We start from the raw sequence: 26,411 nt of genomic DNA on the forward strand, positions 1-26,411 counted from the left end.
CCCACATCCCTTTTGCATTTAAATAGGGATTATGGCCTAGAAGTTGGAGAAGGAAGGCAGCATCACTTGTCATCCTGAGCTGAGTCTCACCCTTATATGTAAAATGGGGGACAATGGCAGCATCTCCCTCTTGTGAATTCCAAGCAAAGATGACCCATGTAAGGTGCTTAGCAGAGTTGCTGGAACCCAGTAGGTGCTCAATAAATACTTGCAGAATGGACAGACACGCTAGGTGCCTAATGTGTGTTCGTTAAATGGGGCGGCCCTCTCTTTGGTGTCACAATCCCACTCAGCCTTCTGGGGCCAGCCCATCTGGCAGTTCTGTAAGATTTCTCCTGCTCCTCACTGGGAAGCATGTCTTTCTCTGTATTCCTGAAGCCCATTCTTTGGGGCTCTGTTATTGCCTTGCTCAGTCCACCTTACATTAATACACCTGTGAACCTCAAAGCCCAGGCCTGCACCCACCCCCCCGCCATGTCAGGAACCAGAGTTCATGCAGCTCATCTTTCGGCATCAGACCCAACTTACCTTCAGAAAGACTGTCCTCTGAGCCAGAGCTGAGTCAGTGTCTCACCTGACCTTCCCATGCGGTGTTGTCAGTCCTTTCACAGATGGGAAGACTGACCCAGAGAGAAGTAACCTCCCAGACAGGAGCAGGGGGAACCACGATGTGCCTCCAAGATTCTGCGCTCAATGCCTACTACCCCACACTCTGCCTGGGCTGAGGGAGAGGAATACCTCTGGACAGAACTGGGGAGGGAGCAGACAGGCAGACTGGCCACGCACCTCTGTCCCCCGCCTCACAGATCACCCAGGCTTCTGGCTTTGCTGAAGTTTTGTTTCTCGCCCCAGCACTCCGGGGCTAACCAGATTGTTTCCAAACATGTTACATAATTGCTCACATATTTATTTATGCCATCTCTTGAATATTAAACGATCGATAATATGGAACAGAAACATGGGTGTTTAAACCCAGCAGCTTTTGACAAGCGTGGGTGGGGAAGGAGGTTGAAGAGAGCCATCTCTGAGCCATTTATGGGAGGAGAAGGTGACATTCCCCGCCCCGCCCCTCTTCATTTCCCAAGATGACTTGAAAGGCTTCCCAGGCCCATGGTTGACAATTGCCTAGCAGAGTTTTCACTGTGGGGTTTAGCTGCTTTTATTACATAATGAAAAAGATGCATTATCATTTCCTAAAGGATGCCTAAAGCCAGAGCCTGACCACCTGTTTGCTTATTCTTGAGTGTTTATTGAGCACCCTTTGTGTGCAGTCACTGTTAGGCTTTTATTCACCCCAGGGTGCCCTCAAGAGTGAAACAAACAAGACCCCTGTCCTCATGGTACTGACACTCCAGTGGACAGGTGACCAAATAAATAGCATCAGAGCATAACAAGCATTGTGAACGGAACAAAGAGGGTGGCAGGGTGGCATTGGCCGGCAGTCCCCTGAGGAGGGGACATTTGACTGGAGGTTTCCATGGAGGAAGCAGCCAGCCATGCAGAGGTCCAGGGTTGGGGAAGAGTGAGGAGGACAGCAGGCTGGAGGGGTCTGCATGGAGTAGTGACAAAGCTATTGGAGGGTTCTAGTGATGTGGTGCATGTTTGGGAAACATTCCTCTGCAGCTGGGAGAGGGCTTGGGGGACTGGGGTGCTGGGTCTGAATGGGGGATGGTCAAGGAGAATCCAGGGAAGACAGAGGTGGGGCTGCCCTGGTCCTGAACCTGACCTTCCAGCCTCCAGAGGGGAGTCCAGGATGATTGTGAGTTTCTCCCAGGGCAGCTATGGAGGCTTGGCCTGACCCAACAGGAATCCCAATAACTCTGACATCAGTGACAACAGTATGTAGGATTTACTCAGCACCTAGAGGGAACCAGCCCCTTATCCTCACCCATCAACCTGTGACATATGTACTTTTATTATCCCCCATGTTACAGAAAAAGATACTAAGGCACAGAGTGGTTAAGTAAAATGCCCATAGTCATCCAGTGAGTAAGTAGCAAGGTAGGGATTTGAACCTAGTCAGTCTGACTCCACACATGAGGCCCTCAATCCATGTTGGCGGAATGAATTAATAACGGTAATAGCAATCACTTTTTATAATAAGGTAGGCACGACCACTATCCCCATTTTACAAAATGAGAAACTGAAGGACAGAGTGTTGTATCACTTACCCTAGCTGGGATTCGAACCTGGGAGGTCTGGCAGAATTTCCATGTCAGAGCAATGTATGAGGCTGTTGTCACTAACCCCAGTTTACAAAGCAACTCATGCCTCCTTCAGATGTGGACAGTAATTCCCATCTGCTGGCAGTGCTGAGGGCAGGGGGGAGGGGACAACACATGGGAAAGTGCCCCATAAGAGGTGAAAACCTATGCAAATGAGGGTTCGAGAGTACTTGAGGATTTTTCAACACCTTATCCTTGTAGGGAGTTGGGACATTTCCTTCCATCCTGTTTTCCTCAAGGAGAGAATGGAGACAAACCTGGGCCCTCCCCGTGGCCAGACTGCCCCAGGGTCTGAAATATAGGCCACAGATCAAAAAAAAAAAAAAAAAATGCACCCAAACCTCTAAAAGCAGCTTGTGAACTCTGGGAAGCTCTTTCCACACGGGTTCTGTCTGGGGAGGTGACATGGCTCCTGGCTGCCTGGCCCACCTCCACTAGTTTCAGGTCCCAGCTATGCAATCTTGGGCAAGTTGTTGACATACTCTCCCAACTCAGTTTTATATTCTTTAAAATGGGAGCAAGAAGGGGCGCCTGGGTGGCTCAGTCAGTTAAGCATCCGACTTCAACTCAGGTCATGATCTCATGGTTTGTGAGTTTGAGCCCTGCATTGGGCTCTGTTCTGACAGCTCAGATCCGGGAGCTTCTTCAGATTCTGTCTGTCTGTCTGTCTCTCTCTCTCTCTCTCTCTCTCTCTCTCTCTGCCCCTCCCCCGCTCACACTCTGTGTCTCTCTCTCAAAAATAAATAAACATTAAAAAATAATAATTTAAAATGGGAGTAAGAAGCCATATTGGAAAGATTAAGTGGGGGAGGAAATCTGAAATGTCCAGCACTGCTTGGGATATTAACAGTGCTCAGCAGGTTTCTGTTCTCCTGGTGGTCCCCAGTGAGAACAGGTGCCTCAAATGGTGAGGACCCCAGGCCCCTTTCTTCTGGGACCATGTCAGACTCTCAACTGCACAAGCCCTGGGAACAGAAAGTTTGCTCTCTGTAGTAGTTTACCAGGGCTGCCGTTAACAACCCCAGTTTGCACCACAAACTGAGTAGCTTGAAGACACAGATACTTATTGTCTCACATTCTGGAAGCTGGAAGTCTGACACCAAGGTGTCAGCTGGGTTGATTCCTTCCAAGCCCCATGAAGGAGGATCTGTTCCTAGCTCCTGGTGGTTTAGTGGCAATCTTTGGCATTCCTTGGCTTGTGGGTGCATTACCCTGATTCTCCCCACCCCCCCCCCACCCGCCACCTTTCGTATCATCTTCTATGCTTTTGTGTGCTTCCAGATTTCTCCTGTTGATAAGGACACCAGTCATGTTGGATCAGAGCCCACCCTAATGACCTCATCTTAACTTGCTTGCCTCCATAAAGATCCTGTTTCCAAATAAGGTCACATTCACAGTTACTGGGAGTTAGAACTCCAAAGTACCTCTGAGAGGAAAGGCCCAATTCAACCCATAACGCTATCATCATTGTTTGAAGTGGATTCTGGAAGGGCCGTCAATGCATTCATGACATTTCTTAAATAGACTCAAAGAATATTTTACATCGTTTTCCAAAAGGGCAACATCCTTCTCAAAATCACTGACTCCTCAGCTTGCAGGAGCTTCCCATTAACTCTTGGCCTTAACAAACCTTAGCGTGGGTCTCCTGGGCCAGCCATCATCTAACATGAAGAGCAAGCAGACTTGAACCCAAGCTTTCTGTCAGCTCTGACTGTGCTGAACTCAGGGAACTCGGGAAGCCAGAGTCCTAGCCTTCGAGGTGGTCACAGGGGAGGGCCACGGGACAGGCAGGCATGCAACTGGCTGCTATTATTGGACAGGTACGTGCCGGGGGCCAGAGGGCCTTTCCTAGCAATGATCTTCAGCGGGGAGGGAAAAGGCTTCTTTCCCAGACTGTTTCTTGTCTTTTGTCTCCTTGAAGGGAAAATGCCCTTCCTGAGTGCTCTGAGAGCACCAAGAAACCCCACTAGCTCTTCGTGCAATCAGATAACTAATCAGTCACTCACCTTTCATTCTGGGATGAGACCCGCTCCTGAGTCTGTGTTACACAGGAAGTCCCAATGCAGAGGCACCCAAGCCCGCCACCCCGTGGCATCCCCAGCTCGCCCAGGGTCCCTGAAGAGGTCAGAGGTCAGTGGTAGACCCCCCACCCCCTTCTTGACAGATCCTCATCTTTAAAATCAGCTCTCCCACCCCAAATATCGCTTGAATGGAGAGCCGACAATCTACATTTCTGATGCCACAGTGACAACTGGGGATGATGTGCTCTGATCTGGTTGGAGTGGGCCCGACTGGGCACAAGCATGCCTCGGTGTTGGGTGTAAATCCCAAGGCCGCCAGTCCAAGCTCTGTGATTCTAGGCAAATCTTGCCACGTTTCCAGTCTCAGTTCCCTCATGTGCAAGGGGCGGGGGGGGGGGGGGCAGTTCCTACCACACAAGTGAGGGATGTCTGGAAAGGACCTCCTGTGGTGCTGGGCAACCAGCCAGCATTCTCCGGCTTCTGTCTTCGGGCCTCAGCTTCCTCCCCTGCAGACAAGGTGTGGGACCAGTTGGGTTCTGGCCACAGCTCATATGGCTCTTGAGAGCAGTCTCCAGGGAGCCCAGCGACCGGCTGGGCAGAGAGAGCCCCCCATGCCCACAGGCCTGCTCTGCCAGGAGCTCACCGTGTGACCTGGTACGACTGCCTCCTGCCCTGCATAGGCCTAGTGGTTCCGGGTGACAGTGGCGAGGTGTCAGGAGCCTCTGACTTAGTGCAGCCATCCAGAGGTCTGAGTTTGTGCCTCACCAGGTGCCATAAATTCTGTTCTTACCCTACACATCTGGAAGTCTCTGAGACCCACCCAGGGTTGCAGAGCCTGGAGCTGAGGCTGCCAAATCAGATGCTCCCTGCCCCATGTCCGGATAACCAAGGCCTCTCCGATGCACTGGAGGCAAAAGCGTCTTCACAGGGACAGCCGTCAATACTTAGCACAGGCCATGTCTCCTAGTTGGCCCCCGCCGATGCCTGTCAAGATGACTGTATTAATGGATCGGCTCACCCAGACTGCAGAGGGCAGGGCCTGGGGCCGGAGGCAGTGGGGGGAGGTAAATGTCCCAGAGACACTGTCCTTCCAGAGAGAAGCTGAATAGAAGTGCTTCACGGAAACCACCAGAGCACTAGTGGCGGGCTTGTGGGCACCCGTGGTCAGGAAGGCTGGGGATGGGCTGCGCTCAAGTCTGTCTTCCCGTGTACTTCCTGTTGCAGGATAGGGTCTGCCCCCAGGCCTTGCCATGATGCTGCTGGGGTTTGCAGTGTCTCTGGGGGGTGTTCTGCGTCTTGAACTGCACCCGAGTGAGGATGAAACAAAAACATTTGTAGGGGGTAGAGTGGGCACGTGGTGTGGTGGAGAGGGCACAAACTCTGGGTTCAAATCGGGTTCTGCTGGGCAAGTGGCCTCCCTTCTCTGGTCCTCGGTTGGCTCTCCTGGAAATAAACCAGCAGCCACATTGCAGGGGTGGTTGGGAGGATGGAAGGTGCCCTTGCAGGCCACATGCCCATTCTACAAGCTGGTCGTAAGGCAGGACTTGCCCCCTCTTCCTGGGCCCCTAGCATCATGTGGATAGGCCAGGTGTCCAACCTCCGATGGCAAGAGCAGAAGCCTCTGGGCCTCCTCTACATGCCCTCCTCTGGGCTGTTCCCTTCACTTGGTCTTTCTTCCGTGGGTACTGGCAGTTGTGCTGGCAGAAGCCCTGTGCTCAGACCGGGAGAGACCAGATGGGGCCACTCATTGATGGGCCTCAGTTTTCCCCATCAGTACACTGGGCACAGCATCCCTTGCCTCAGGGGCTGCCTTGAGAGTTCTAAGGCAACCAATACACAAGGGCCTGAGAGATAATTGCTCAAAACTGTTTCTGAATCCAATGGGATGAAAGGCTACTGGGGTCCCAGGTGTCACTGAGCACCCTCAGGCCCGGGTCTCGGGTTTGGCCTGCCTGAGTCAGTAGGAGAAGTGAGAAGGGGTCTGCCTTCCCTCCACTGGGCCAAGAATAAATAAAATACGTTGGATCTTATTGTTAGAAGGAACTGAGGAACTCTTCAGCAACTTCACCCAATGATAGAAGCTTTCCCCTGATTCCTTGACTAGTAACTTTTAAATTTTTTCCTGGCTCCTTCCAGGGACAGGGGCCTCACTCCCTGTTATGTGGCAAAGAGCAGAGATGGCACACAGTTCATGCACTTCATGGTCAGGCATTTTACGCATTAAAAACCCCAGCACTCCTCACTCAGGGCATTGTTACTCTTCCTTTAGAAAGAGTTGTAATGACAAGAGTCACCCGGAAGACCCTGCTCAAGTTTCACCTCCCCCAGAACCACCTGCAGTGTAACTCCGCCCCCACGAAAACAAATCACTCCATCTTCCTGGTCCCTGCCACTCTTCTGATACGCCTCTGTGGTTGAACCCATCACATGTGTTTTATTTGGTTGTTTTGTTACCTCTCTCCCACTAGACCCTAAATGCCCCACAGCAGGAGTGGAGCGGTGGAAGGAGTTTGCTGGGGTCTTAGACTCAAATAGGTCTGATTTTCATGCCCTATTTCCTTCTAGCCTTATGATCCAGAGGAGGTGATCTAACCCTCTCTGAGCACATGGATCAATGTCAACGTCTGTGTGACCCTCTCCCTTCCTGAGCACAGAGCGGAAGTCCTGCTTCTCTCTGTATCCCTAGCACCCCCCCCCCACACACACACACACATAGTAGGTGCTCAGAACTTGTTGAGTAAAGGAAGTGCAAGGAAGCCGCTGGGTGGGGTAAATTATGAGGTCGCAGGGGAGGGAGTTTGAGACTGGAAGCAAACGCACTGCCATCATGGAGAGCTCACAGCATTGAAGCCAAGAGCAGAGACAAGCCACTCAGAAAAATAAGACCCTCAAGCTTAAAACTTGCAGCGGTCTGGGGCTACTTAGTGAAGGGGCAGCAGAGATAAACACGCTTGGAAGAGCCTCACATCCCCACCCAGGGATCACTCCATAAGAGCCGCCATCCCTGTGGTCCCTGCACTGGCGTAGTCCAGCAGACAAGCATTCATCGGTACCTGTGTGATTTAAACTGTATTTTAAGAAATAAAAATCTGGAAAGGAAAGGAAGATGCTACCTTGACTAAATAATATGTTTGCAGCATAGATGTTCTAGTATTTGTCAAACAGGAACTGTTGTGATTAGCACACTATCCATTCACTTAAAAGTGAAAAAAACAAAATAGGGGTGAGTTCCTCACACCTGAAAAGTTTAAAATAAAACAGAACATCAACACACAAAGGGGAAGGTTGTAAAAGCCGGGAAACCACTCTGTGGGAAGTGCTCTCTCTCCAGTCACGTTGCTCTGCCAGACGGGAAACAATGCACGGTTTCTTCCTGTGCTCTGTAAACAGAGAGAAAAGGATAGGCATGTTCTAAGGGAACAAGCAAGGGGTGTCGTGGGGCCGAGAGACAAGGTGGGTGGGGGACTCTGTCATCTCTCTTCCCTTTAGTCCAGAGAGGCTTCCTGGAGGAGGCGAGATCCGGGGTGTTTGGCCCAGGCCCTCCCCACCTCTCCCTGCCTGGCCTGTCCCCAGCGTTCACACTCACATGGCCCATTTCATTGGAAGCCTCCGTTCTTGGGTCCGGCCAGGTGGACACATGGTGGCTGCCCTTTCCTCATGGTCCCAGGGCCACTCTCTACCAGCCAGTCGTACAGAGAGTCCTCAGAACAAAAGGACTTCCAGGTAACCAGGACTGGAGCAGCCAGAGTGCCACTGATAGGATCAGAAGCCTCAAGTGAACGTGGCCCAGAAGGAAGCCGGGGGCACAGAAACACCCACCATCCATGCTGCCTTTGGCAGAGGCTACTATTTTGCCAAGCACACAGCACTGTGGAGGCCAGCCATGCTTCCCTGCCCCTCCCCACGCCCCCTCCCCGCTCACTGCTCCCAAGGCCAGAAAGCTAGGCAGCCCCACTGGCACCTGGACTGGATCCGGTGGCCACCTCGCAGGGTGTAGCCACTCTGCGGTGGTTGTCCGTGCTGAAGCCGAGAGGTCGGAGTGGGGGGTTGTGTCTGTGCCCTGGGACTCATCGGGGACACCGGGGGATTTGCCACCATCTCCAGCTCAGGTATGGGAGAATGGGTTCACGGGGCACTGCTCAGGGGCCTGGGTCTCCAGTGCAGGGGGAGCTGCTGAGATGGAAACAGCTTTGTCATGTAAGAGGGAGTACTTGTAAACCTTTGAGCCCTGGGCTAGGAGGCAGGCTGGAGGGTGAGGCCTGGTCTGGACAAGCCCTGTGCAGACTGACAAGGAGCCCCCCGCGGGGGACGGTCTCTGGCCTCACTCAGCTCTGCAGGCCCCCCTCCTCCGGAGGGCTGCTAAAGCATAGAAGAGCATGAGCTCCTGGGCCACATGGCCCAGGTTCAAACCCTGACACCTGTGTGACTGCACGCTTACCTCTGCCTCTCTGTGCCTCAGTTTCCCACCCTGTAAATGGAGGTGGTGCCAACGGTCCCTATTCCGTAAGGCCGTTGCTAAGGTCAGATGAGACCATAGAGACCTTAGCATAGGTAAGTGCTCTGGAGCTCAGAGCATCGTCCCTGCCCCCTGCTGCTCCCCAGACCCAGGACCAGCCTTCAGAGCTGCAGGGTCAGTGCTGGAAGGAAAGTCAGGAGACCCGTTAGGCTGCTTGCTCATCTCATAGGTGTAGCCACAAAGGAGATGACCTAGACCCAGGGTTTGAATCCTGTGTCTGCAGACTTTGTAGCTGGGAAGCCTTAGGTCCTTGACCTTCTGAGCCCCATTTTTTTCATATGTGACATGGAGACAATTACAGGACCGACTTCATGGGATACTTACAAGCATGAAATTATGCTGCACACATAAAGGGCTTATTCTCTACCTCATACTTAAATTGGGAGCCATTATCACCACCATCACTGCCACCATTATCACTATTGTTGTTACTATAATAATAATAATAATAATAATAATAATAATAATAACTATTGTGTCTGTGGCCTGGGACTCATCAGGGACACAATTATTACTATTGTTATTATTATTGTTGTTATTATTATTATTATTGGAAAAGGAGGCTCAGAGAGGGAAGGGGACTTACCAGCAGTCATACAGAAAGTCAGAGAGCAAGACAAGACCCAGCCCTGGCCTCCCAACCTCCAGCCCCTGATTTCTGCGCACCTCACCATCTCAGAGGTGGCCATCTCAGAGGGCCAACCCTCTTTAGTCACCTCTCAGCACATCTTACCAAGAGCTTAGTTTGCAAGAGGTCATCCAAATGCATCTGAGAACCTGCCTTCCCTGACCTCATTGCTTCCAGACACAGATCTGGGGGTGCCCCGCAGCAAAAGCTGGCACCCCCTGAGAGGCTAGGTCAGCAGAGAGCCAGGCAGCAGGTTACCTTCTCCCCATGATTTCCACAGCATCCCTCCAAAAGCCCGCCAGCTTCCCCACTGTCCCCAGAATCTTTGGCCAGGGGGATGCTTGAGGGGGACAGGATGCAGCTTTGGGGGGCAGATGTCTGAAAACTGCAGAACTTCTTATACCCCAAGGTGCTCCATAAGAAAGGGAAGAATTGGGACTCCAACTTCCAGCAAAGTTTCCTTGGACCTTGGGGACAGGTTTGGGAATCATCCTCAGTCATCTCAGTTCCATTAGCAGATGGACCACCTCTGGTGGGACACTTGTCCCTGTCTCTTTCACCTTCTGCCCATCAGAGTTTGGTCCTTCCCTGGCAGGGAGGAACAGAGACATAAGAGGAGGCATGGACACAGAGGAAGGAAAGGATGGGGTTTGCTTTAAGGGGAAAGATTAGTTATGTACCCATTTTAATAATGTAAATACTACCCAAGCAATAATAATAATTGTTCCTATTCTTGAATACTTACTATGCACCAGGCACTGTGCTAAGAATTTTCTGTACATTACCTCTCTAATCTTCACTACAGCCTTATCTGGTAGAAAATATCATTATACCCATTTTACAGATGAGTAAACTAGCAGAGGCTTATTTATATATACCTTGTGGTGATTACAGATGCCAAGGAGATGATACAAAGGAATGAGCACTTCTGAGAAGAGTGTAATAGGGAAGTGCTGGAGACTGGCAAGTTGGAGAGGGTCACTCAGGTTTTCTTTCTTTCTTTCTTTGTTTCTTTTTTGTTTTTGTTTTTGTTTTGTTTTTTTTGGAGGCATGACATACATACATTGAAGTGGTAAAGTATGCTAATCTTAAATGTATCACTTGGTGATTTTTACATATATATTTATACATGTGTTACCATTACCCAAATCAAAACATGGAATAATTCTAGTATGCCAAGACATGCCTTCTGAGGCATTCTAATTTAATTATTATTTATTTTTTTTTAATTCTGCAAAACTATCACAGCTAAGAGGAACCTAAGGAGACATGATGGCCAAATATAATGTGGGATCCTGGAGGGGGGAAAAGGGGGGGTTATAGATAAAAACTAAGGAAATTTGAATCAATTATGTACTTTAGTTAATATTAACATACCAATATTTATTCATTAATTGTGAAAATGTACCATACTAGTATAAGCTCTTAATACTAGGACAACTACCTGGTAGTTGTAAATTTGTAAAATAAAAGTGTTCTTTTATTTTAGCCATTTTTTATTTGTAAATATAAAAGTGTTCTAAAACAAAAAGTTTACTTAAAAAAAAAATCACTCAGCAGATCCTCCAGCAAAATATGTTTGTAGGCTGGATCTGGCCTCTAAGCTGCCAGTTTGCAACATCCAGTGCTATAATGTCCCCATTTTACAGGTGGGGAAACTGAGGCCCAGAAAGGGGAAGCTCCCTGTGCAGGGCCCCCGTAGCATGTCAGTGGCAGAGCCAGAACCCAAAGATCAGTCAGTGCTCCAGCTGCAGAATAGGGTCTGTGAATCTCTGAGTGCCTTGCTGAGGCCTTGCCCTACAAGAAGCTGCCAGGGGCCAGCCGGCTTCCCTCTGCTGCTTCCTCTTAAGCTCTCCAGGGCTGTCAGTTGGAAACCAGTTCTCCCACTGGCCTCAGCTCCAGAGGGAGTGGTCATGGGCAGTTCCTGTTCTGGGAGCAGGATGTCACCTGCCCACCCCAGCCAACCTCGATGCACCATATAGGTGTCCCCCATACCCAGCACAGGATCTGAGTTGAGTGTTGGATGGATAGGTGAGTGAAGAAATGGCGGGAAGAAGTAAGTGGCAAGGGTGGGTTCTTAGGGGTGTGTGGAGGGAGATAAAGGGGGCCAGGAGCACAGATTTTGCAGTCAGATTGGCTGGGTTGAACCTTGGTTCTGCTGCTTCCAGCCACATGACCTTGGACAAGTCAACCTCTCTGTGCCTCAATTTCTTCAACTTAAAATGGGGATAAGAGCAGTACCCGTGAGGGAGGGAAGTAATAAATATAGGAGAGGAGGGAAGAGAAATAGTGGAGGGGGGTGATGACTTAGTTTTCATACCGGGACATGGAAACTTAGACGAAGCCATACACTAACCCAGAAAAGGTGGCCACTAACCCAGAAAAGGTGGGTGAGTGGCATTATACAGCAGGTAGAGCACAGATTTGGGAACCAGTCTGCCAGGGTTCAAACTCCAAGTCTGTCACTTACTGGCCATGTAGCCTTAGGCAAGTGAGTTAACATCTTTGTGCCTCTGTCCTCATCTGTAAAATGGGTGTGGTAATTATACTTACTCCACGAGGTTTTATGAGAACGAAGTAATTCATTGGTGTGTGTATAGCACTTAGGACTATACCTGGCATGTTTAAAATAACCCCTGGCATATAAGGAGTGTTTATTAAATAGAAGAAAGGTCTTATGCCAAAAGCCCAGTCTCTTCCCTGGAAGGGCCCCAACTTTCAGGAGAGATTGAGGTTCAGGCATTGTTAACTCACCTGCTGAATCCAGGTGAGAACCTGCCTTAATGAAGTCACATGGGGAGAGGGCTGAAGTGGTAACCAGCTGCCCATCTCTGTGGCCTCACCTACCTCCAGCCAACCCCAGGATAGGCAGCACTTTTTTGGGCAATATTTTAAGAGAAGCCAGAAATCTGGATTCTTATGCACAGTTTCCCAATTTTTAAACATTGGCACTTAGTTCAAATTTATTTTAAGCTCTTAGAAAAACAAACAAATTTATTTTAAGCTGGCTGCTCTCCCAAGTGGCTGGTTTGCAGCCTCTACCCCAGTCCAGTCCTGCCAGTTTGCTTTCTTTTACTTTTCTCCTGTATTTTAGAGGAAAGGAAACTGAGGCCCAGAGAGAAATGCTTGAACCTGTTGTGTCTGACCACTTAGTGCAGTCAACAGGCAACATGCTGGTTTCCCTCTCCTGGCTGCAAGCCACAGGGTTCCCCAGGTAATCAATCAGACTTTGGACCAGGTGAGGGAAGAGAGCTAAAAGGGGAATTTTCTCCAGGCCAGGGTTCTTTTAGTAGCATATTTGAAATCTGATGTTTGTTAATTAAATACCATTTGCACCATGCATCAGGGGTGTAGCTGAGTGTGAAGCAAGAGCCACCCCCACTTCCAAAGCCATAGCAGAGACTTACAATGTATAAAGCTCCAGCTTCACTCTCGGCCCTGGCTTAGCAGGTAAGGGCCTGGGATTCCCGGGGGTTCCTGAATCTTACCATTTGCCACTCCGTGGTGACTAAGGGAGGAGCTCTGTTGTAAAGAAGTCACTACGTGATAGCTAGAGGGCTTGAGGAAAAAAAAGAGGGGAGTCATGTTCTGGAGAGAAGTTTTAGAGGAGTATTTTTGGGGAAGAGAGTTAATTTACAGGCTTGTCACACTCTGAACTTGAGTTATCTTTTCTTTCTTACTGAAAAAGTTCTCTTTGGCTCCCATGTATTTAACCAGACTGTACCACCATTTCCTCATCTGTAAAATGGGGATAAATATTGTACTCACTTCCTGCAGCTGGTGATGAGGGTGAAATGAGACAGCATGTGCAGAGGATTAAACAATAAAAATCAGCCATTGTTATCATTGTCAGCAGCGGCCAGCCTGCCTGTGTGTACAGGAGTAGCCTGAGAACCTTTCACTCTTGGCCTTTCTTTACTCGGTCTGCATGATTGTGATCTTCGCTTTGTGTGGAGAGTTAATGCATCTAGTAGCTGTGGAGGAGTTCTTGTGGGTCCGGTTCTGTGCTTGACTCTTCCACCTATTTTCTCTTCCTTAACCTTCAGAGTAACTCTGGGAAGCCAACACCATCATCATCTTTGCAGATGAAGAACCTGAGGCTCTGGGAGGGAACATGACTTATCCAAGGTCACCCCCAGGTAGGGACGCAACCTTGAGCGAGTCCCATTACCATCCTGAGCCTCCAGCTTCCTCATTTGTAAAAGGAGGTTCAGGACACCCATCTCAGTGCTGCTGTGGGGATCTATGAGGTAATACTTGGAAAGTGCACTGTCAGCTGTAAACCCCAGCCAAAGGGACAGCATCAATGTGAGTCTTGCAGAGGCCTGCTCCCATTTGGGGCTCAGTGCATTTTGGCAGTAGGAGCCATGAAGGAAAGTTATTTCGAGTGTCTTTTTTCTTGGGTGCTTTCCAAAATGTATCTCCTCCCTCCAGCTAACAAGTGCAAAGCCGGTTTCAGCAGAGGCTCTGCTCAAAGCAAGTCACTTCCAGTGGAATGACCTGGAAGATAGAAAGTAAATGGGCATGATGGTCACAGGGGAGACAGGATCACAGAGAAAGCCTCAGGCTGTGGAGGCAGACAGATATGTGATCAAATCCTGGCTCTTCCACTTCCTAGCTGTGTGACTCTGAGCCAGCTAGTTAACCTCTCTGAGCCTCACATAGAGAATTGTTATGATGAAGGGAGTAAGCAAAGCAGCTGAGAAGCAAAGCATGGGTATCCCACAAACAACCAATGAGACTAGTTCCCAAGTCCGAGGCTGGGGCTGCAGACATTGCTGGGGGTAGAGAATAGGATAGAAACCAGTCAAGCGTTCGGGGAGAAGGGGTCCAGGGTAGAAGGGTCAGCTGCTGAACGGGGGAAGGGAAGACTTTTCAAGTAAGGCTTAGCAGTACACGTACACTGGAAAGGAAGACTGGTCACATAGGGCTTAGCAGTACACGTACACGGGATCATGAGCCCCTAGAGGACAGGCATTATGTCCTTTTCATCTCGGTGGCCTGGCTCATAGCAGGTACACAGAATACATTTAAAAACCTGAATTTAACATCTACTTTCCTTTCTGCCCCCTGCCTACCCATTTAGTCCTCCTTTTCTTTTAATCTCCAACCCCACCAGCACACCTCTGTAAAGTGTGAAAGAACACAGACTCTGGTATCTGACAGACTTAGATTCAAGTCCAAACTCTGCACATTCTGGCTGGGTGGCATTGGGCAGGTAACCTCCCAATGTTTGCTATAAATGGGTTAATACTGCCTCCCTAGCAGAGTTATTTTAGGAGTTAGAGATGATGCGTGTGAAAGCACGTAGCATGGTCCCTGACACATAGTAGGCATTCTGAAGGTGGTGTCAGGAAGTGCGCTTGCTCCTTACCTGCGTGGCCCATGGCTACCTCCGACTTCTCTGCTCACACACAGACCAAATTCCCTAAGGCACTCACAATTTGTCTTTATATCCCAGACAACACAAGCACCCAGACAACATAAACATCTATGCAGTATTACCTCTTTTCCCACTGTCACTTTACATGATTTCCACACTGCTCCCATATTGACTGGCCATGGTAGGGCTAACGATGTCCCCAAAACACCTCAAAAAAGAGTATCCACGGGCAGCTCAGTGATCAAGAACAAACTGTCCTCAAGGATTAAAACACCCATCCATAATCACTAAACCATCCTCTGGCTGTGGGTTTATTAGTGTCTGTGAAAGTTCTCAGGTTGAAAGTTTATGAATGAAAGGCTTCCTGGTCCCAGGTCCCAGGTCTTATTCTTGAAGATGGCCTGTAAATTCGGCACCATTGCTGGACTGCTTATTTATGGGTGTTTCTCTGGAAACACAGAGGTGCGGCTGAATCCCCGAAAGGTGGGACTGGCTCTGCTTCCCTGTGAAAACATCTGGGGACAGGTGCAGAGCTTGGGAGGAAACCCACTAAGCTCGGGCCTGTAGGGGCTGGGGGTCCATAGAGAGGCAATCTGCCCATTTGGGATGTGTGTGCCCTTGAAGTCCAGCTGGCAAGGGGCTCGGGCCAGAGCTTGCCTATGTCTGGCTAATGACCCCTTACCTACGTGAGGTGCAGGCCCTGTTTCGGGAGCCTCCTCCTCAGAACTGAGAGTGGGGTTCGCCCTGCTACTAGCTGGGAAAATGCTGCTTTAATGCCTGACACTATTGGAGGAGCTCCACAGCGCCTGCAAGGGCCCTGGAGAGCTTATCTGCAGCAATTCAGCCTCAGTGCCCGGCTCCGAAGCCGTGGTGATATGTCGCCTGCAGAAGTCACGTAGTTTGGTCCAATACAAGTCAAAATGTCAAGGCACAGTCTCTAAGCTCGCGCTTTTGCCCTTGCCCAGCCCCCTTCTCCCACTCTGCATTTATTTAGGATGTCTCTCTACCCACCTGCCATGGGGAGCAGATGGTTCTCCCATCCTCCATTACCTGGCAGGACTGGGAGTCTGAGCTTCAAACTAGCCCCCACCTCACCCCACCCCCACCCCTTATTGCCTGCTCCGGTGCTGGCTCCCACACCCAGCCTCTCCCTCTGGGCCCCTGAGCTAATTACAGGCTTCCCTAAATCATTGGAAGGAAAAGCTAATTAAATCAGGGTCGGCCATCAATTTTCTGGCTAAGGACAGGCAGCCCGACACCTTTCTTCCACTCCAGGATCCTGAAACCACGACTTGAAGTTTTGAGTTTGAGAACAGGGTTTTATCTCTTAGGACTGTTTTAGGAAGAGCAGCAAGATGGGACATTTCCTCAACTGCTCCTTTGCACCATGCAGAGTAAACCCCTGAGAGTAGTAGCTCTCCTGTCCCTCTTGGAATCCCTGTTGGCTACAATAAACACTCGTGGGACTCATTCAACCTAAAACCTGTAGGTGAATAAAATTTATTGTATGTTTTCCCCCTTTGAGAGGCAAGGGCCAAAGAAGTCAGAAGTGGGTGGGGCTGGAGGCGTGGCAACCGAGGGCTCCCTTTCCATGGCCCGCCCTCTCACTTGCCACCAGATACCAGCCTGCTCTTCCTTTTTTCCCCAGAAAAAAAGGACTCAGAGTCCCCCAGTATAAAGAGAGGTGTCGTGACAGAAGTCCCAGCTGTGATTCTCAGCCCCTTCCTGCTTTGTTCCCTCATGAGCCCTGTCCTCACCAACTTCCTCGGAGGGGGAAATGCCTGAGGCCATTATGTGGCTGCCCTAGCCACTTACTTTATTGCAGACAGGGGGTGATGTGCTCAACTAAGTAAGGAGATCCCAAAGGCAGGGAACAAACGGGGGGCAAGTCCACTGTATGGATGAGGACCCACTCTCTGAGCCAAGTCTGAAGTCCACTCTGAATCCCAGCTAGCCGTGTAGCCTCAGACAGGTTACCTAACTTTTCTGTGCCTTAGTTTCTCCCCCTGCGACACGGGCATGATAATAATAGTCTGTCCCTCATAGGGTTGTTATGAGAATTAAATGGGTTGGTATGTGTCCAGAGCTTAGAATATGGCCCAGTCTATAATGGGCAGTCCACAAGCATTCGTCATTCCTGGTATTTCAGAACCAGCATCTCACTGACTCCTCACCACAGCCAGCCCAACCTGGTGGTCTGATGCCTCTCATCTTACGGATGAGGTATGCGGAGGAGAAGCTACTTGGCCAGTGTCACTCAGAATGAAACCCTTACTCCACTCCTCTCTCAAAGAAGAGAGTCTGACAATGTCTGTCAGGACAAGCAAGACTCAGGGCAGGGCGGGGGTGGCTAAGAAGGCCCAAGCCTCCCTCAGAGGCTCAAGCAGAGTCGGGAGGTGGCTATAAATATGAGAGGCGAGGGGCTTTCTAACTAGGCCAGGAATGTGTGTTAGTCATTGAGGTCAGAGCGGGCCGCAGAAGCTCTTGGCTGGGAAAGGAGTATATCCAGGACTGAGCTCTCCCGGGCTCAGGGGAAGCCAGAGAGCTGAGGCCGAGAAGGAGGCGATGAGCAGTGCTCAGCTAGGGGCATCCTGGCACCCCAAGATGTGGCCATAGGGGTGGGGGCCCACCCCCAGGAATGTCCTCCTGCCCCTTCTAATCGCTGAGAAGTCCTACCGCAACCCAGATCAGATCAGCCACCTACAACCACCCGCAAGCTGAGGCCAAGCTGTGTTTCCCAAAGGGCACACTCAGGCCACCATTCTGGGGAGTGAACAAGTGCGTCCTTTCTATTTTAATAGCCGTGCACTTATTTTAACATGCTAGGAGAAAAATACAACTGGCAAAGCAAATCCATGATCTCGTGGCTGTATATGCTTAAGATAATACCAAGTAGGTGTATACTTTTTTTTAAGAGAGTTGATTTTTTTTTTTTAAATATATACTCATGGAATTGGCAACCACCATTACTAACTTCTGGGGGATTCTGGCCCACGGGCAAAATGCTAATTTCCTTGCTGTGGGGTTCTAGTTGCCTTCTGTGTCTCCCACCCCACTCCCCAGCCCCACCTTTCCAGCATCCCTGCCCTTGCGCCTGACCCCTGCCCCGCTCTTGCTGTACCCACCGCCTGGAATGCTTTTCCCCTTCACCTTTCCACTGGCAAGGACCAAGTAAAGTAAGCTCCTCACTGGTGCCTCCATGGGGCCATACGGAGGCATCCTCCTCCAGGCTGCCCCAGGCCCTCGTCCCTCCACTGCGACTCCCCACACTGCATGAGAGTCATCATAGCTGGGACCATGGCTCCCTCGGTAATGGGGAAAGTGAGCTCTGGGTGTGTCAGTCTTCCTGCCTGCTGTTCCCAGCTCAGTACCTGGTGCCAAGCACATGCCCAGACGGCAGACACCCGGTCACTTTCTGGAGCCATCACTGCCTGGTGTCAGCTGGCACTCATGCAACCTCACCTTTGGGGCTCTGTCCCCTCCCTCCTCTGTCAGATGGGGATGCCAAGTTTCCTTGCCCCAGGTGGGTGTGTAGAGTCAGTGAGTTTACTCCACCTAAAGGCATGTGCCTGGCACGTCATCAGCACCCCACAAATACTGGCTCTGATCACAGGAATCCTCAATGCTATTATCATTAACAGGGGCCGGTAGATATTCAGTGAGTCCACGGTGGTGCAGAGTGGAGGGAGGGCAGGGAGATCAGACTAGAGCGCCTCTGCATTTAGGATCAGGAGAACGTTCTCAGCACCTACCTTCTCCACCCCTCTCATTTTGAATACAGGGAAACTGAGGCCCATGTCACACCCCTGGAACCAGGGCCTGGGACTTCCGCCCTTTAATCTACATTTGTTCCCCCATGTCCTCCCCAGGCTGGTGGAAGAGGTGACAGTCCAGGACTCACCCTCCCAGAGAGACAGGCAGACCTCCCTGAGCTTCCCCCATGTCCTTGGCATGGGCCAGCGAGACCTGGTGAAGAATTCCAGGGGCTGTGGCCGGCAGGAGAGTTCTCACTTCCCCAAGTCAGTGAATCAAAAGCTTCATTCTTTGTAGATTCCTCCAATAGGTAGGAGCAGACATGACCTTTGTCATTTGTTATTTTTAGCCACGCAGGCAAGGAATGATAAAAACCTGTATGAGAGCTGACTATAAATAACACGGCTGTGGCATTCAACACACGCACATGCACATGCACACACACATATCTAAAACCTGGAGATCTAAACAAGCATTGCCCTTCAAAGTAGAATAACAGCGTTAGCATGGCACTTCACAGTCAGTGAGCCCATTTCACAAAAGCTATTGCTTGGGATCACCACGCAGTTCCCTGGGGGAGACATTTTTATTGTCCCCATTCTTCAGATGAGAAAATAAGGAATGAGACTGGCCAGTGAAGCCAGTGGCTCAGCGCCTGACTGATGGTGGGGCCCTGACATCTATCACTGTCCCTGTTGTAGAGTCTCTGGGAGAGAAGCAGCTTGCCCAAGGCTTCGGGGAAAAAGGAGCAGGACCACCTCGGGTCACCTGTCCCCAGATTCAGCAGTCTGCTGGCTGCTAGCAGCCTTATGGGACTGGAGGAAGAAGAGGGGTAGATGTGGACAGATCACAGAAATAGGCACTGGGCATCGTGGACCCCTCGTGATGGGAGTTTTAGTGAGGAAGTGGTGGCTGGGGTGATGGAGGTTAAGAGGAGGTAGGTTGGGGGGCGTCTGGGTGGCCCAGTCAGTCGAGTGTCCGTCCAACTTTAGCTCAGGTCATGATCTCGTGGTTTGTGAGTTCAAGCGCCACATCAGGCTCTGCACTGACAATGCAGAGCCTGCTTGGGATTCTCTCTCTGTCTCTCTCTGTCTCTGTCTCTGTCTCTGTCTCTCTGTCTCTCTCTCAAATAAACTTTAAAACAAAAGAGAGGAGGTGGGTTAGGAAGGGCTCAGCCCTGAGAGCGGCCAAGGGGAGAGGAAGAGTGAAGGTAATTGGCCAGGCTCGCCTCGTCTGACACTGAAATCCCTTTGGGCTGGGTGGCCATCCTTGGCAAGCCCATGGCAGGGGGGTAGGAGAGAAGTCCCAAGAGCAGGTTGCCTGTGCTGGGATGGGCAAGGGCAGCTGGAGGGGCGAAGGACACCAGAGCAGAAAGGGGTCCCCAGAACTGCAAGGCAATGGACTCCAGGCAGCGGTGTTGAGCTCCTGCCCAGGGCTCAGTGGTGTGCTGGTGAACATTTAATGACCAGCTCTCAGGGAGGTGGGCGCCCTGCTTTGTAGTGTTTGCCAATTTCCATGGCGTAAATGCTCCCACCCTGGCAGATTACAGCTACCCCCGTGACATCACTTACACATGCTATCAGCTCTCAGGAGCCAGCGCAACTCCAGAACACCGTCGGTCAAGACTGCCACACGCCAAGCCACCTAGGCTAGGACGCCTATGTCCTGCTTACTTAAGGGAACAGAGGAGGGGCATGTGAGTCATTTTAAGCTGCTATTAGTTGTTCATGTAATACACGACAGGCCAAGTATTTTACATGTAGTATTTCAATACCCAGTACAGTCCTCTGAGGTAGACGTTATCTCTAGCTTGCTGATGAAGAAGTAGAGGCTCAGAGAGGTGAAGCGACTCGCCCAAGGTAACACAGCCAGTGAGTAGCAGCGCCCAAATATGGACCCAGGTGTGTGTGACTTCCGCACCCACACCCCAGCCCTGTACCACCCAGCCTCCAGCCAGAGAGGTTCTGGAACCTAAGTTGGGGCTGGATTTTCAGACAGAGGTTCATAGGTGGGTTCCTCTGTGGGGCTGGAGCTGAGAGGCCTGACCAGGTCCCAGAGGAAATGGTCACCCACCCTTGGGAGAAGTCCCGAAAGGTTTGAGACAACACCCACAGGGGAACAGCACAGAGCCGGAGCACCACCTTCCCCTCACACCCCTGGCACCCCACAGGGATCTCCAAACCCTTGCTCCTTCCTTCTCTCCTTTGCAACTGAGTGTCCTCCTACAAACCCTGCTCCAAGAACCAGTCCCCATACCACCAGGCATGTAGTAGGTGTTAAATTAATGCTGAAGGAATGAACCAATGATATCTTCATATTCTCTCTCATTTTATTGGAAGACTGGATCAATTATATTATTATTCCCACTTCACAGATATAGAAACTGAGGTTTTTAAAAAAATTTTTTGTATTTATTTTTGAGGGGGGGGGCAGGGAGAGCGAGAATGAGCAGGGGAGGGGCAGAGGGAGAGGGAGACATGGAATCCGAAGCAGGCTCCAGGCTCTGAGCTATCAGCACAGAGCCCAGTGTGGGGCTCGACCTCACAAACTATGAGATCATGACCTGAGCCGAAGTTGGATGCTCAACCAACCAAGCCACCCAGGCACCCCTAGACACAGAGGTTCTAACTGACCAAGTGACAAGCTCAAGGCCATGCAATAGTAAGTGGCAGAGCTGGGGTTCCATCCCATATCTCTGTGACCCCTAAGCACTCTGCTGTACTATGCAGTGTACCCCAGAAAGAAATAGCACCTTGTATCTGACAATTCCTTACAGTTTGTCAAGACCCTTCCATTTCCTTCTTGTACCTCATTGTTGCAAATTGGCCTGTGGGTGTGAGAGCAGGGAGGCTGGGGTACAGGAAGGAGGGCCCAAGAGAGCAGGACACCTCTCTGGCCCATGGCAATTAGCCTCACCTCCAGGGGCAACATGTCCATGGCCTTGCAGTGAGAGAGCTGGCCAGCCTTAAGGACAGTCCTGTCCACAGAGGGCCTGTGGAGTGGGCCACCCAGGCCTAGAAATCCCCACTGATGCAGGGTCTCCTTGGAAGCTGACCATGGCCACTGTGCAGGTGTTCTTTGGAGCCATATTTTATAAAGATAGATTCTGAGCAAGGTGGTCCCACAAGGTGATGGGGGGGGCATTTCTTATAGGGTTAAAGGGCTTCTTTGGAGCCACCACTCACCTCCCAGCCCTGGCTTTGCTTCATTGTGCCCAAGACAGGTGGCTGCCCCTGTCTGGGACTCAGGATCCCTTTCTATAAAATGGAAGGATAGGGATGATGGGGGCGGGGGGGGGGGGCATGGTAGCACCTCCCGGCACCAGTGGACCATGAGTCCACATACACCAGCTTTGTAGGCAGATCCCAAAGGGGATTTCCTCTGGGGAGAAAGTGGGACACCCCCACAGGATACCTTTGAAGGCTGCTGAGGCTGCATCAGCGTTGCCTGTGTTCCAAGGGCAGACAAGCTCATCTGCCTATTCTCCCTCCTCAGGCCCAGCACCACATCCCACTTCTACCCTGCTCCCTTCGGCCGCTTGCTGGACACCCTGGCCGGGCCCAAGCATTCCCCATACTTACAGCAGGGTAGGGAATAAGGTCTGTGTTCAGGTCCCAACACCCTTGCCGGCTGGACCGCTTCATTCTAGTTACATGGCCCCTCTGCCTCCGTTTCATCATCTGTAAAATGGGGCTGATAATAAGTAGTAATTAAATGAGCCACAACATGAAAAGTTGTTAGAACAAACAGTACCTGGCACGTAGCAATTGTCCAGGCAATGCTACCTCTCAGTACTACTATTTGTAACATGTACGAATAGCATCTCTTCTGCCCAGCGGCTCTCAAGTGGAGCTGCCCTTATGGCAATCTAGCATCCTGGAGGGAGCACTGGATTGAGAGTCCTGAATCCACAGCTCTCACGTCAGTCACCCCGACAGTCAGGGGCAGGGATCCCTTCACCTCTCCTAGCCTCCATTTCCCCTTCTGTCAGGTGGCTCCCCTCATTCCCCAGCGCACTTGAGAGTCCTAAATGTCTATTGAATGTTCTTAAACTCACAGCCATGACTCTGTGCCAACAGGACCCCTTTCTGTCTTGCGGATGTATCCTTGCCTCAGAGTCTGCCCCATCATGGTTTGTTGAATGAATGTGTTACCTGTGGAAGGTGCAATGTACTGTGGTGCAGCTGTCTAACAATACGGAATTCTATCATGTGGCAGGTGCCTTGCCAAGGGCTTCATGTTCCTCGTTTTGTTTAATCCTTAAAATCCTTCTAAGGTTCCTCCTACTCCAGGGATAAGGACAGAAATCTGGAGGGTGATCTACAAGTCCCCCACTCCTCTCCTGCCCCTTGCTCACACTCTTCCCCTCTAGGCATTCAGGCCCCCTTTCAAGTTCCTTGAAAATTGCCAAGCTCTATCTAGCCTCAGGGCCTTTGCACATGCCATTCCCTTTGCCAGGAACACCACCTCTCCTTTTGCCTAGAGAACTCCTGCTCAGACTCCAGACCTCAGCTCAGTGACTCCCCCCTTGGGGAAACCTTCTGCAGCTCCCCCCTCTACTCCCACCAGGGGTGACCAGGTCTTCCTGCTGAATGTGCTCATGGCCTCTGCCCCTTCATCTTGTACCCTTTTGTCAATTTACATCGGTTTGTGGATTCATTTCGCATCTGTCTCTAAATCCTCTTGAGAGTAGACACCATGGCTTTCCTGCTGTATCCTCAGCACCGAGCACAGAACCTGGAAAGTAGTAGACATCAGTGGATATTTGCTCAACAAATGAGCATACAGAGAAGCAGGAAACTGATGACACTGCCTAGTTTACAGGTGAGAAGCCTGAGGCCAGAGAGATCAAGAGACTTGCCCCAAATCACACAGCCCATCAGAGTGGAGCAGGATTTGAGCTAGTCCATGGGGCTCTGGCTGCTAATCTCTCCTGTGCCACGTTGGAGTGCGGTGGAGGACCAGAGGCTCTCCCAGAGGGAGGGGGCTTCAGTGACAGGATAAGGGCTTCAGTCCCCCTCAGAGCCCTGCTCCTTAGAAACCTCATAAGGTCATGAGCCCATAACCTCACTTCTCCTCTGTGAGCCTTCCGGGAAAGATCTGTGTTCTAATTCTGGCTCCAGCTATGTGATCCTGGGCTTGTCACCTCCACTCCCCAGATCTCAGTTTCCTCGTCAGTAAAATGTGGAGTGATGCTCTCCACATAACAGGCTAATGGTGTGTGCATAGATATGTGCATTAGCACACGGGAAAGCTCTCAGCGGAGATAGCTGACGTGTTCCTTGCGGCCTCCAACCTATTCTGATGACACACTAGCAGCCAGAATGGGTGCATTTCGGTCCCTAACTCCTTACTGGTTACAATCCCAACAGTGTCCACCTGTCCAGCAGTCAGTGCGTGGGCCTCTCAGCTGCAGTATTCTCTATTGTCGCACCTCAGCTCCCATCCTCTCTGGGAATCCTCTCTCCCTGCTGGGCCCCACCACCTCCTCAGGAGGAGAACCTCCAGAGAGATGGCAGGCTGTGGGGCAGACTGCTAAGTTTGAATGCTTGGTCCTGTGCCACACAGCTGTGCTCCCCCAAGCAAGCCACTCTCCCTCCCTGGGCTTATTCTTCACCTGTAAATTGAGGGTTGATAACACTAAATTCTCCTGGGTAGCAAAGAGGAGTAAATGACAGCTCTTGTGTTAAGTGCCTGGCACATAGTAGGCACTTAGCAAATGACAGATTCTTTTCTCTTCTCCTGACAGTCCTAGCTCCATCATCCCTACTCCTTCTGTTTCCTCTTTCCTTCGCCTCTTCTTTCCCCAGGGAGTCAGCCTTCTGGCAGGAGTGAAAACACACACACACACACACACACACACACACACACACACACACACACAAATGTCAACTAGGAACCCCAGCACAGTACCTCACATTCTGTGAGAGCTAAATAAATATTTTTAGACCGAATAATCCTGAAGAAATTAATTACTAATGGTTAAATGTCAGGCTATAGGTGGCTGGGAGGGAGCATTGAGGGATAGGGCCTCCTTGGGTGTTCAGTTCACCTTGAGTTCAGCCCTGGGTTCAAGCATCCTATTCCCAGTTGAGACCTTACTGAGGAACGCCAGAGTGAAGTTCAGGTCCTCCTTTGTCCTTCACAAGGTGGGCATGCAGAGAGAGCCCATTCATTGACAGGCTCAGGAAATAGCAACTCTTAAACCAGGACCTCCAGCAAGTGCAAAGAATATTGGCAGAGCTACAGAGAGATGCAAATACCAGTTCAAAACCACCAGGGGAATTTCTTTTTCATTCAACAAACCTGCACTCATCAGTTCAATCAATATTTATCGAGGTTCTGTGCCCAGTGCTGAGGATACAAGCAAATGAGATCCCCAGGATCCCCAAGGATTTCCCCCAACCTGATGGGCATGACATAAAAAGGTTAATAGCAACAAACTCTTGTTGGGGGTTGGAGATGATGGAGGGGAAATCAGGGAAGGCTTCAGAGAGGAGGGGTTGCTGGAGCTGAGGCTTGAAGCATGAATAGGAGTTCTCCAGGCAGAAAAGTGGGAAGGGAAGGCATCCCAGGCAGAGCTGATAGTGCATGCAAAGACACAGAGGCATGGAAATGCAAGAGTGTGTTTGGAGAGCAGGAGAGGCCTAGTGTGGGGGAAAACAGATAGAGGATAATGGGGAGGGTCTGGAATAGTCATGAGCCTCTCATGAGCCACTCATGAGCCTTGGAAGGACTTTGGGTTTTATGCTAAGGGCACAGGGAAGCCAAAGAGGGTTTAGTGGAGTTGAGAAGCTCTCTGAGGTGCAGGGATGGGTAAGCAGGGGAAGGATAGCAGGAGAAGGAGGAGGGAGACCAAGGTGAGGAGGCAGGATGGACAGATGGGAGTGGGCAGTGTGTTTGCATGTGCATTAACCAAAGGGATAGCATGGATGAGACCATGTTCCCCAGGCCTGGAAAAGGCAACCTCCCCCAGGGAGCCCTCCCATAATAGTTCTTGATTCCCCAGGCTCTGTGTTCTTGCAGGAGAGAAAGTACCAACTCTCTAACTGGCCACTGTTCCTAACGTCTGGCCTCACAGAGGGGCAGCAAGGTCAGTCGTCACCACACACCTTCCCTGCCCCACTGGAAGGCTAGGGGAGGCCATCCGGGCTCTGGTTTTCCTGACCTGTGGGAAATTAAGTCCTGTGGCTCCCTGGATACAGGTTCACACCCACTTCCTTTGGGGTCCTTGGGCTTAGCACAAGGACTCACGCAGTCCTGGTTTCAAGCCTCATTTCCCAAACTCCCTGCATGACCTTTGGCAACATCATTTCACCTCGCTCTACCTCACTTTCCTCATCGGTAATATGGGGATGAAAAATAGGACCTACCTCCCAGGATGTTGTGGAGGTCATACCATGAGCCGCACGGTAGGATGCTGATATGAATGGTGCCTCAAGTTAGAAGTCAGGCTGAACCCTTCTTACTGAGGGAGCATGAACCAGTGGGGGGAGCCAGGCACTGGGGGCCTGGGTTTGTGGGTCAGAAGTCTGCACTGGATTGGCAGGTTCTTAGAGGCCAGCCCTGCCCACGCTCTACGGGGGAGGGATCTGAGCCATCATCCAACAGGATGAAGGGCTAGAAGAGACCCCCACACACACACTGCCACAATGTTTCCCAGGGGCCTTCTGGAGAATCTCACCCTCTGTGTTTACTCTGTGCTTATTCTATTAATAACAGCTGCCATTTTCCGTTAGCCTGCAACCCAGCCAAATAGGTATTGTTATTCCCATTTTACAGATGAGAAAGCTCAGGGAAGTTGAGTCCTTGGCCCAAATACTGCCAGTAAGTGAAAGAGCGGGGATTTGAATCCAGATCTGACTGACCACCAAACCAAGATCGG

General features: G+C 50.8%; 1 protein-coding gene and 1 long non-coding RNA gene across 15 annotated transcripts in view; one reads left to right on the forward strand and one right to left on the reverse strand.

Moving 5' to 3' along the window:
• The window catches only part of ATP2B2 (ATPase plasma membrane Ca2+ transporting 2), a 388,866-nt gene that overhangs the window by 182,519 nt on the left and 179,936 nt on the right, over positions 1 to 26,411 (forward strand). The window contains exon 4 of one of the 13 annotated variants that reach the window (XM_040491970.1): positions 13,437 to 13,529. The exons of the other annotated variants lie outside the window; for them this stretch is intronic. The gene's annotated coding sequence lies outside the window, so the exon portion shown is untranslated. The remainder of the gene's footprint in view (positions 1 to 13,436; positions 13,530 to 26,411) is intronic. 13 annotated transcript variants of the gene reach the window in all.
• LOC121041267 (uncharacterized) lies at positions 7,297 to 18,980 on the reverse strand. 2 transcript variants are annotated; one of them, XR_005795643.1, is made up of 3 exons: positions 18,675 to 18,980; positions 8,208 to 8,416; positions 7,297 to 7,626 (listed from the first exon to the last, which is right to left on the reverse strand). It is a non-coding gene; the product is annotated as an uncharacterized LOC121041267 (long non-coding RNA). The 2 variants fall into 2 exon arrangements; XR_005795644.1 differs by having other exon boundaries at positions 8,208 to 8,419.

Source organism: Herpailurus yagouaroundi, unplaced genomic scaffold (assembly GCF_014898765.1).
Source record: "Herpailurus yagouaroundi ecotype Mexico unplaced genomic scaffold, PumYag 183, whole genome shotgun sequence".
Classification (NCBI taxonomy): Eukaryota; Metazoa; Chordata; class Mammalia; order Carnivora; family Felidae; genus Herpailurus; species Herpailurus yagouaroundi.